Source organism: Lutra lutra, chromosome 1 (genome assembly GCF_902655055.1).
Source record: "Lutra lutra chromosome 1, mLutLut1.2, whole genome shotgun sequence".
Taxonomy (NCBI): Eukaryota; Metazoa; Chordata; class Mammalia; order Carnivora; family Mustelidae; genus Lutra; species Lutra lutra.
Genome location: NC_062278.1, coordinates 48326454 through 48336980, shown reverse-complemented (window position 1 = coordinate 48336980; position 10527 = coordinate 48326454). Strand labels below are relative to the sequence as shown.

Genomic DNA, 10527 nt, shown 5'->3' with positions numbered 1-10527 from the left:
AATCTAATTGATCTGATATAAGGATTGCCACCCCAGCTTTCTTTTGATGTCCATTAGCATGGTAAATTATTTTCCACCCCCTCACTTTAAATCTGGAGGTTTCTTTGGGTCTAAAATGAGTTTCTTGTAGACAGCATATTGATGGGTTTTGGTTTTTTTATCCATTCTGATACCGTGTGTCTTTTGATTGTGACATTTAGCCCATATACATTCAAGGTAACTATTGAGAGATAAGAATTTATTGCCATTGTATTGCCTGTAAAGTGACTTTTACTGTATATTGTCTCTGTTCCTTTCTGGTCTATTACTTTTAGGCTCTCTCTTGGCCTAGAGGATCCTTTTTAATATTTCCTGTAGGGCTGGTTTGCTGTTTGCAAATTCTTTTAGTTTTTGTTTGTCCTGGAAGCTTTTTATCTCTCCTATTTTCAATGATAGTCTAGCTGGATATATTATTCTTGGCTGCATGTTTTCCTTATTTAGTGCTCTGAATATATCTTGCCAGTTCTCTCTGGCCTGCCAGGTCTCTTTGATAAGTCTGCTGCCAATCTAATATTTCTACCATTGTATGTTACAGACCTCTTGTCCTGAGCTGCATTCAGGATTTTCTCTTTGTCACTGAGACTTGTAAATTTTACTATTAGATGACAGGGTATGGACTTATTCTTATTGATTTTGAGGGGGATTCTCTGTGCCTCCTGGATTTTGATGCTTGCTCCCATTACCATATTAAGGAAATTCTCTACTATAATTCACTCCAATGTACCTTTTGCCCCTCTATCTCTTTCTTCTTCTTCTGGAACCCTAATTATTCTAATATTGTTTTGTCTTGTGGTATCACTTATCTCTCGAATTCTCTCCTTGTGGGCCGGCAGTTGTTTGTCTCTCTTTTGCCCAGCTTCTTTATTCTTCATCATTTGTTCTTCTATATCACTAATCCTCTCTTCTGCCTCATTTATCCTAGCAGTAAGAGCCTCCATTTTTTATTGTACCTCATTTATAGCTCTTTTGATTTCAACTTGTTTAGATTTTAGTTCTTCTATTTCTCCAGAAGAAATTCTCTAATATTAGAGAATATTGCCTTTTTTGAGCCCAGCTAGCTCAAAATGATTTGATAATCAAGTCATTTGATTTTCAGTGACTGATAATCATCATTCTTAACTCTAGGTCTGACATATTACCAATTCCAATATTGATTAGGTCCCTAGTCATTGGTACTGCATATTGTTCTTTTTTTTTTTTGTGATGATTTTTTTCTGCCTTATCATTTTATCCAGATAGAATATGTGAATGAGGGAGTATGTACTAAATGGGTGGAAAAGACCCCAGAAATATATATGCTAATGAAATCAGAAAAGAACTGAAACTGGGGGGGGGGAGAAGAAAAGGGGACAAAATAAAATAAATAAATAAAAATATAAAATATAATTTTATATACAGAGATGCTATAGATACAGATAGATATAGGTATAGATATATATTAGACTGCTGAATAGAACAGAGCCACCCACTTGATTTGGGGTGTATTTCGGTCTTTTAGAAGAAACTACCTCCCAAGATTTTAAAGAAAGAAAAACTTACATATATATACACAAAAATAAGGGTAAACACAATGAAGGGATGGAATATGGCTGTAAATATGAAAATTAAAAATTCTAAGAAAGGAATTGATAAGATAAGTCGGTTGGAAAAAGAAAAAAAGACAAGGAGGAGAGAATGTGATCAGGCTGGAGACTAGAACAAAGCCATGGACTAGATTTAGGCTATATTTTGATCCATTAAAATAAATTGTATCCCAAAATTTTAAAGAAAAATAACCTGTATGTATACAAAAAATAAGATCAAATATAATGAAGAGATAAAATATGACTATAACAATGAAAATTTTAAAAATTTCTTAAAAAGCTATTGATAAGATAAAATAGATAAAGAACGTTAAAATAAGAAAGAGGAAAGTTAATAAAAGTAGAATAAGAAAATAAAATAAAATAAATTTAACTTCAAAAGACTTAAAGATCATGGGACAAAAGCCATGAATTCTATGTGTTGTTGCTTTCCCTTAGCTCTGGAGTTCCACAGTTCTCAGTGAATGGTGAACTTGGGTCTTGGCTGGAAGTTCTTGCTGACCTTCTCGGGGAGGGGCCTTTTACAGTGATTCTCAAATGTCTTTGCCCAAGGTGTAATTGTACTGCCCTTGCAAAGGGCCAGGTTAAGTAATCTGCTTGGGTTCACTTTCAGTACCTTTTGTTCCCTGAATGCTTTCTGTACAGCTTTGGAGGATGAGAATGGCTTTGGCAGCTTCCAAATCTCCACCCATAGGAGCTGAGAGCTTGGGTCCCCACTCCTCAATGTACCCTCAGAGAAAAGAAGTCAATCCCTCCCATCTCTCTGGTCTCTGGCTACACTGAGCTCAACCGGCGTTTGACCAACTGTTTCTATCTCTGGTGCACAGTCCCATTTGGAGTCTCCAAACCCAGCAGATTCCTGTCACATGCTCCTGCGCCACTCCTCCTGGAGGAGGAAGGAGAGGTATCTCTGGATCTTCCCCTTTTGGGGTCCGCGCACAAAGAGCAGTGGCCTAATTGTGCCTTGAATCACCGTTTAAGGTACCCTGATCTGAGAGCTCACTCCTTGGCTCCATCTCTGTAGCCAGCTTCTCCACTCTGATACCTAACACATTCTGCCACACTCAGACACCCCTGGTCTTTCTGTGACCGCAGAGGTCCTGAGACCACACTGTCCCCATGAGGGCTCCCCCCCTTAGCCTCTGGAATGACGTCAAGCAGACTTCTAAAAGTTCCAATTTTTTCTCCATTGTTCTCTCACTTTTCAGGAGCCAGGCCCTCCCCCCACAGTCTATCTTCCCATCACTTTGGATTCACTTCTACGCACGTCCTACCTTCTGGATAGTGGTCGATTTTTTTGTTCCTAGAATTGCTGCTCTTCTTCTCTTCTATCTCCTATTGAGTTTGTGGGTATTCAGAATGGTTTGATAACTATCTAGCTGAACTCCTGGGACCCAATGATATTTCAGTCTCCTATTCCTCTGCCATCTTGCTTCCTCCACCAAAAAATTATTTTTAATGCCAAAAGCTGAGTTCTCTTTAGGTGGCTGCTACCACCTGACTTATACTCAAGACAGGCTAGAGGTAGGCCTCTTTTATGTTCTAGGTGTTTGTGATGACATGAATTATAATGGGGAAAGAAAGAGTACTTTTTAAGGTTTTGGCTGGTTTAAAAAATAAATGAATTTCCAATATCGAATTTTAAAAATTTTCATTTTCAAGTCTTCTCATTTTCTGTTGCTTCTTTGGTTTTGAATTAAATCTTTTTGTTGAAATGACAGGTTTTCAGAATACTCTCACTATTATTGTGTTTTCTACTTACATGATTCCAATACATTGGTGTCTTACTTTATCCTTTTCAGTTTCCAGAAGACTAGGAGACTTTTCTTCACAAACACATTGAAAACAAAACAAGAAGACTCATTCCCAGTTAGTGCTGCACCACCATATTTTCTATTGTGCTATTTTGTTCAAACCAATATTTTGGTCAAGTAATAAGGGATAAGAAAAATAATTAATAACTTATCATAAATTGTCCTGCTATGACAAAGCAAAAAGTGACTGTGGACTAGGTTAAGCAAACATGTGTTAATATTACTCTAAATATTATTTGATTCAATTGATTGATGTTTTTTAGAATATTAATTTTTAATGCTTTGATTTTACTCCTTTTTTAATCTCATAGATATATATATTGCAAAGAACTGGTATCATGTTTAGGTATAGGAAAATATTAACTTATACTTTGTGTTATTCCTGCTAAGGACCTCAAAATAATTTTAAGGACCTGTGTGTTGTAAATATTAAGGGCTAGGTGCTACATTATAGGATAATTTGTGATCTATTAAATAAAATATTAATATATTATTTACATAAAAATGAATTGGACATTATAAAAATGTTTTTAAGATACAAATATATAAATAAAATAAAGATAAAATATAATTATATAATCAAATGCTAATCAAAACTATTGTTTTGTAGTATATCCTTCCAAGCATTTTTCTGGTCGTATACAAAAAAGTTTGTTTTTTGTTTGTTTGTTTGTTTGTTTGTTTTTTGAGATTGAGGGAGCAGTGGGGCAGAGGGAGAGAGGGAATCTGAAGCAGGTCCATGCCCAGCAGGGAGCCCAATGTAGGGTTTGATCTCACAATTCTGAGATTATGACCTGAACTGAAATCAAGAGTTGGATGCTTAACTGACTTAGTCACCCAGAAACCCTAGAAATAATTATTTTAATAAAAATGAAATAATGTTGTTAATTATTTCATACTTTAATTTTTATTTTTTAATTTAGTTTTAATTCCACTATAGTTAACATACAGTATTGTATTAGTTTCAGGTGTACACAATATAGTGATTCAGCAGTTCCACTTATTCAGTGCACATCAAGATAAGTATACTTTTAATCCCCTTTCTCTATTTCATCCATCCCCTCACTCACCTTCCCTCTGGTATCCATCTGTGTTTTATAGTTAAGCGTGTGTTTTTTGGGGTGTGTGTGTGTCTCTCTCTTTTTCTCCTTTCCTTGTTTGTTTTGTTTCTTAAATTCCACATATGAGTGGAATCATATGGTATTTGTCTGTCTCTGACTGACTTATTTCACTTACCATTATACTTTCTAGATCCACCCATGTTGTCGCATATGGCATGATTTCATTCTTTTTTGGCTGAATATTCCATTTATATATATCATATTTTTATCCATTCATCTATCGATGGACACTTGGGCTTCTTCCATAGTTGGCTATTATAAACAATGTTGCAGTATACAGAGGATTCCATGTGTCCCTTTGAGTTAGTGTTTTTTGGATTTTGGGGGAAAATACCCAGTGGTGTGATTCCTAGATCATAGTATAGTTCTATTTTTAACTTTTTTTTTTAAGTAGGCTTCACACTCAGAGTGGAGCCCAACACAGGGTTTGAACTCATTACCCTGTGATCAAGACCTGAGCTGAGATCATAAGTTGGACACTTAACCAACCAAGCCACCAAGTTCCCCCTATTTTTAACTTTTTAAGAAACCTCCATTATGATTTCCACAGTGGCTGTGCTTGTTTGCATTCCTACCAACAACACAAAAGTGTTCCTTTTTCTCCACATCCTACCAACATCTGTTGTTTCCTTTTTCTTAAAAATTAAATTAAATTAATTAAAATATAGTATATCATTTGTTTCAGATGTAGTGTTTAATAATTTATCAGTTGTATATAACACCACATGTCATCTCATCACATGCCCTCCTTAATGCCCATCACCCAGTTACCCCAGCCCCCCTCACAGCTCTCTCCAGCAACTGTCAATTTGTTTCCTATAGTTAAGAGTCTCTCATAGTTCTGCTCCCTCTGATGACTTCCCATTCAGTTTTCTCTCCCTTTCTCTAAGATCCTCTGTGGGTTTTCTTATATTCCACATGAGTGAAACCATGTGACAATTGTCTCTCTGATAGACTTTTTCACTCAGCATAATACTCTCCAGTTCCATGCACATCGATGTAAATGGTATTTCTATTTTCTGATGGCAGAGTAATATTTCATTGTATACATATACCACATCTTTATTCACTCATCTGTCAATGGATATCTTGACTCTTTCCATAATTTGGCTATTGTGGACATTGCTGCTGTAAACATTGAAGTGCAGGTGTCCTTTTGGATCAACACATTTGTATCTTTGGGGTAAAAACCTAGTAGTGTAATTGCTGTTTGGTAGGGCAGCTCTCTTTTTAACTTCTTGAGGAAACTCCATACTGTTTTCCAGAGTGGCTGTACCAGCTTGCATTCTTACTAGCAGTGTAAGAAAACATGAACTTTGACCCCAGCCACAGCAACTTCTTAATAGACACATCTCCAAAGGAAAGGGAAACAAAAGCAAAAATGAAGTATTGAGACTTCATCAATATAAAAAGCTTCTGCACAACAAAGGAAACAACCAACAAAACTAAAAGGCAACCTGTGGAATGGGAGAAGAATTTACAAATGACACATCAGACAAAGGGCTAGTATCCAAGATCTATAAAGAACTTATCAAACGCAACATGCAGAAAACAAATAATCCAGTCAAGAAATGAGCAGATGGCTTGAACAGACATTTCTCAAAGAAGACATACAAATGGCCAAGAGACACAGGAAAAATGCTCGACATTACTTGGCATCAGGGAAATACAAATCAAAACCACAATGAGATTCCACCTCTCACCATCCAGAATGGCTAAAATTAACAAGTCAGGAAATAACAGATGTTGGTTAGGATTTGAAAATAGGGAACCAACATCTGTTGTTTCTTGTGCTATTGATTTTAACCATTCTGTTAAGTGTGAGCTGATATCTTATTTTATTTTGATTTGTATTTCCCTGATGCCAAGTGATGTTGAGCATCTTTTCATGTGTCTACTAGCTATCTGTATGTTTTCTTTGAAGAAATGTCTGTTCATGTCTTCAGCCCATTTTTAAATTGGATTATTGGTTTTGTGTGTTTGTGTTGGGTTGTATAAGTTCTTTATATATTTTGGATACTAACCCTTTCTTGAACATGTCATTTGCAAATATCTTTTCCCATTTCATAAGTTGTATTTTTGTCTTATTGATTGTTTCCTTTGCTGTGCAGATTTTTTTTTTATGTAGTCGCAATAGTTTATTTTTGCTATTATTTTCTGTGCCTCAGGAGACATCTCTAGAAAAATGTTTATGGTCAATGTCAGAGAAATTACTCCCTGTGCTCTCTTAAGATTTTTATATATAAGTATCATATCATCTTCAAATAGTGAAAGTTTACTTCTTTCTTATCAATTTGGATACATTTTATTTCTTTTTGTTGTCTAATTTCTGTGGCTAGGACTTCCAGTACTATGTTGAATAAAAGTGTAGAGACTGGACATCCTTGTCTTATTCCTGATCTTAGAGGAAAAGCTATTAATTTTTCACCATTGAGAATAATATTAGGTGTGGTTTTTTTCATGTATGACCTCATTATATTAGGTATGTTCCCTGTAAACCTATTTTCTTGAGAATTTTTATTATAAATGGATGTTGTACTTTGTCATATTCTTTTTCCGCATCTGTTGAAATGGTATAATTTTTATCCTTTCTTTTATGGATATGATGTATCATTTTGATTGATTTGTGAATATTGATCCATAGTTTCATCCTGGGAATAAATCCTGCTTGATCATGGAGAATAATTTTTTTAATGTATTCTGGGATTCTGTTTGCTAATATTTAGTTGGGAATTGTTACATATATGTTCATCAGAGATATTAGTCTGTAATTTTCTTTTTTGTGGTGTCTGATTTTGTTTTTGGAACAATGCTGGCCATAAAATGAATGCAAAGGTCTTCCTTCTATTTTGGGGGCTGGTTTGAGAAGAATAGATATTAACCCTTTTAAATATTTGGTAGAATTTGCTTGTGAAACTGTCTGGTCCTGTATTTTTGTGTGTTGGGAATTTCTTGATTACTAATTCAATTTTATTGCTGGTAATCAGTCTGTTCATATTGTCTATTTCTCCCTTCTTCATTTTGTTAGGTTATCTGTTTCTAGGAATTTATTCATTTCTTCTAAGTTATCCAATTTTTTGGCAAATAATTTTTCATAACATTCTCTTGTATTTGTATCATTTGTATTTTTGTTGTGTGTCAGTTGTTATTTCTCCTTTTTCATTTGTGGTTTTATTTATTTGAGTTCTCTCTCTTTTTCTGATGAATATGATAGAGGTTTATCAATGTTATTGATTTTTTCAAAGATCTCCTTGTTTCATTGATCTATTTTTTGTTGTTGTTTAAAAAACTAAAATGAACTAAAAAGTTTCTATAGCACTTATTTCTGCTCTCATTTTTATTATTTCCTTCTCTGTTGGTTTTGGGTTTTGTCTGTCTTTTTCTAGCCCCTTAGATATAAAGTTAGGTTATTTATTTGAAATTTTTCTTGGTTTTTTGAGGTAGGCCTATATTGCTATAAATTCCCTCTTAAAACAGTTTTGGCTGTATCACAAAGATTCAGGACCATTCTAATTTCTTTTTCATTTCTCTCCATGTACTTTTTCATTTCTTCTTTGATTTCTTGGTTGACTCATTCATTGTTTACTAGCATGTTGTGTGACCTTAATATATTTGTGCTATTTTCAGATTTTTCTTGCAGTTTATTTCTAGTTTCACAGAGTTTTAGTCAGAAAAGATGCATGATACATCTTCAATATTTTCTAATTTGGTGAAACTTGTTTCATGGTCTAATATGTAATCTAATCTGAGATTGTTTCATCTGCACTCAAAAAGAATGTGTATTCTGCTCTTTTAGGATGGAATTTTCTGAATATACCTATTAAATCCATCTAGTCCATTCAAAGCCACTGTTTCCTTGTTGATTTTTGGTTTGGATGATCTATCCATTAATGTAAATGACGTGTTAAAGTCCCCTACTATTATTGTATTACTATTGCTTAATTCCTTTATGTTAACCATGAACTGTTTTATGTATTTTCGTGCTCTTATGTTGGGTACACATATATTTACAATTGTTATATCTGATTAGATTGTCCCCCTTATTATTATATAGTGTTCTTCTTTGTCTCTTGCTAAAGTGTATTTTGTCCCTTTCCATTGATTTGCTGCTCTAGTCTTTTAGTGATATGAGCAGTTATACACATGAGAGAGAACAATATTAGGCTGTTGTAAATGAAGATGGAATAACCATTTCATCTCTTCTACAAAGTCCAGGTATTGCTTCCATGTCTGAATGAACCATGTAAGCAGGAGTCGATCAAGTTGATTATGGCAAATATCTATATAGACTGATTTTATGAAAATATTGATTTAAGAATTTCACTTTGTTTTTTAAAATAGTACTAAGACTCATACATCTGCATTAATTATCTTATGTGGGATAAATGATTTCATGTGTGATGAGATGGAATGCGCTTTACATGATGACCTTTGTGTTTTGAAAAGAGTTTTGGACTCAAAATCCATGGTTCCAGGTGGGGATGCTGTAGAAGCAACCCCTTTCATATACCTTGAAAACCATACAACCAGCATGGGATCTCAAAAACAGCTTGCTATTGTGAGTTTGCAAGATCTCTTCTTCTTCTTCTTCTTCTTCTTTTTTTTTAAGATTTTATTTATTTATTTATTTGACACGGAGAGAGAGATCACAAGTAGGCAGAGAGGCAGGCAGAGAGAAAGGAGGAAGTAGGCTCCCTGCCAAGCAGAGAGCCAGATGCAGGGCTTGATCCCAGGACCCTGAGACCATGACCTGAGCTGAAGGCAGAGGCTTAACCCACTGAGCCACCCAGGCACCCCACGAGATCTCTTATTATTCCTGACACACTGGCAATTAATGCTGCCTCAAACTCCACATATTTTATTGCAAATTTAAGAGCTTTCAGTAATGAGGCTCAAGTTAACCAAGAATGCAAAAATCTAAAATGGATTGGTCTTGATTTTGTCAATGGTAAACCTTGAAAGAACAAACGAGCAGGGGTATTTAAGCCAATCATAGTGAAAGTTAAAAGTTTGAAATTTGAACAGAGTTTGAAATTTGAAAATTGAATAGAAGCTTCAATTAACATTCTTCAAATGGATGATCTTATCAAATTACACCTGGAAAGCAAAGATAAGCATTGAAGTTATGAAGATGTCATTAACTCAGGAGTCCTTGATGACTGATCTGATTTTTATTTATAACTATATTAGGTGCCATTTTCTTGTACCTTGAGTATTGTACATTAAAAATAATGAGCTGTCCAGAAAAGAAAAAAAGTCCAGTGTGTCTGTAATTAGTATTGGTACCCTAGCTTTCTTTTGACCTACATTTGCATGATAAATTCAAATCTCTATTCCCTCAACTTTTAAAGATTTTATTTATTTATTTGAGAGAGAGATAGAATGAAAGAGAGAGAAAGTATGAGAGGGGAGAGGTTGGCAGGAGAAGCAGACTCCCTGCTGAGCAGGGAGCCTGAGGTGGGACTTGATCCCAGGACTCCAGGATCATGATCTGAGCCAAAGGCAGTTGTTAGCCAACTGAGCCACCCAGACACCCTATTCCCTCACTTTTAATCTGCATGTGTCTTTGGGTCTGAAATGAGTCTCTTGTAGGCAGCATGTAGATGGGTGTTGTTTTTCTATCCATTCCATCACCCATGTTATTTGATTGGAAGGTTTAGTCCATTTACATTGGAAGCAATTATTGATATATATTTATTGCCATTTTGTTACTTGTTTTGTGGTTGCTTTAATAACTTTTTTTCTGATCCTTTCTTTTCTTGCTTTCTTTCATTTTTGCTGGCTTTCTTTGGTGACATACTGGTGATATACTTGGATTCCTTTCTCTTCTTTGCATATTTATTACTGATTTTTGATTTATGGTTATCATTAGATTGTACATAACATCTTATTCATACAACAGTCTATATATTAATTGATGGTTCCCTATATTTGAACCCACTCTTTACTCCTCTTCCCCCATGTTTTATG

The 10527-nt window shown here is 34.8% G+C and overlaps 1 non-coding gene across 1 annotated transcript; it reads left to right on the top strand.

Moving 5' to 3' along the window:
- Nucleotides 1-8648: 8648 nt before the first annotated feature.
- LOC125090052 (small nucleolar RNA SNORA20) lies at nucleotides 8649-8778 on the top strand. Its single transcript, XR_007124164.1, has one exon. It is a non-coding gene; the product is annotated as a small nucleolar RNA SNORA20 (small nucleolar RNA).
- The last annotated feature ends 1749 nt before the right edge of the window (nucleotides 8779-10527 follow it).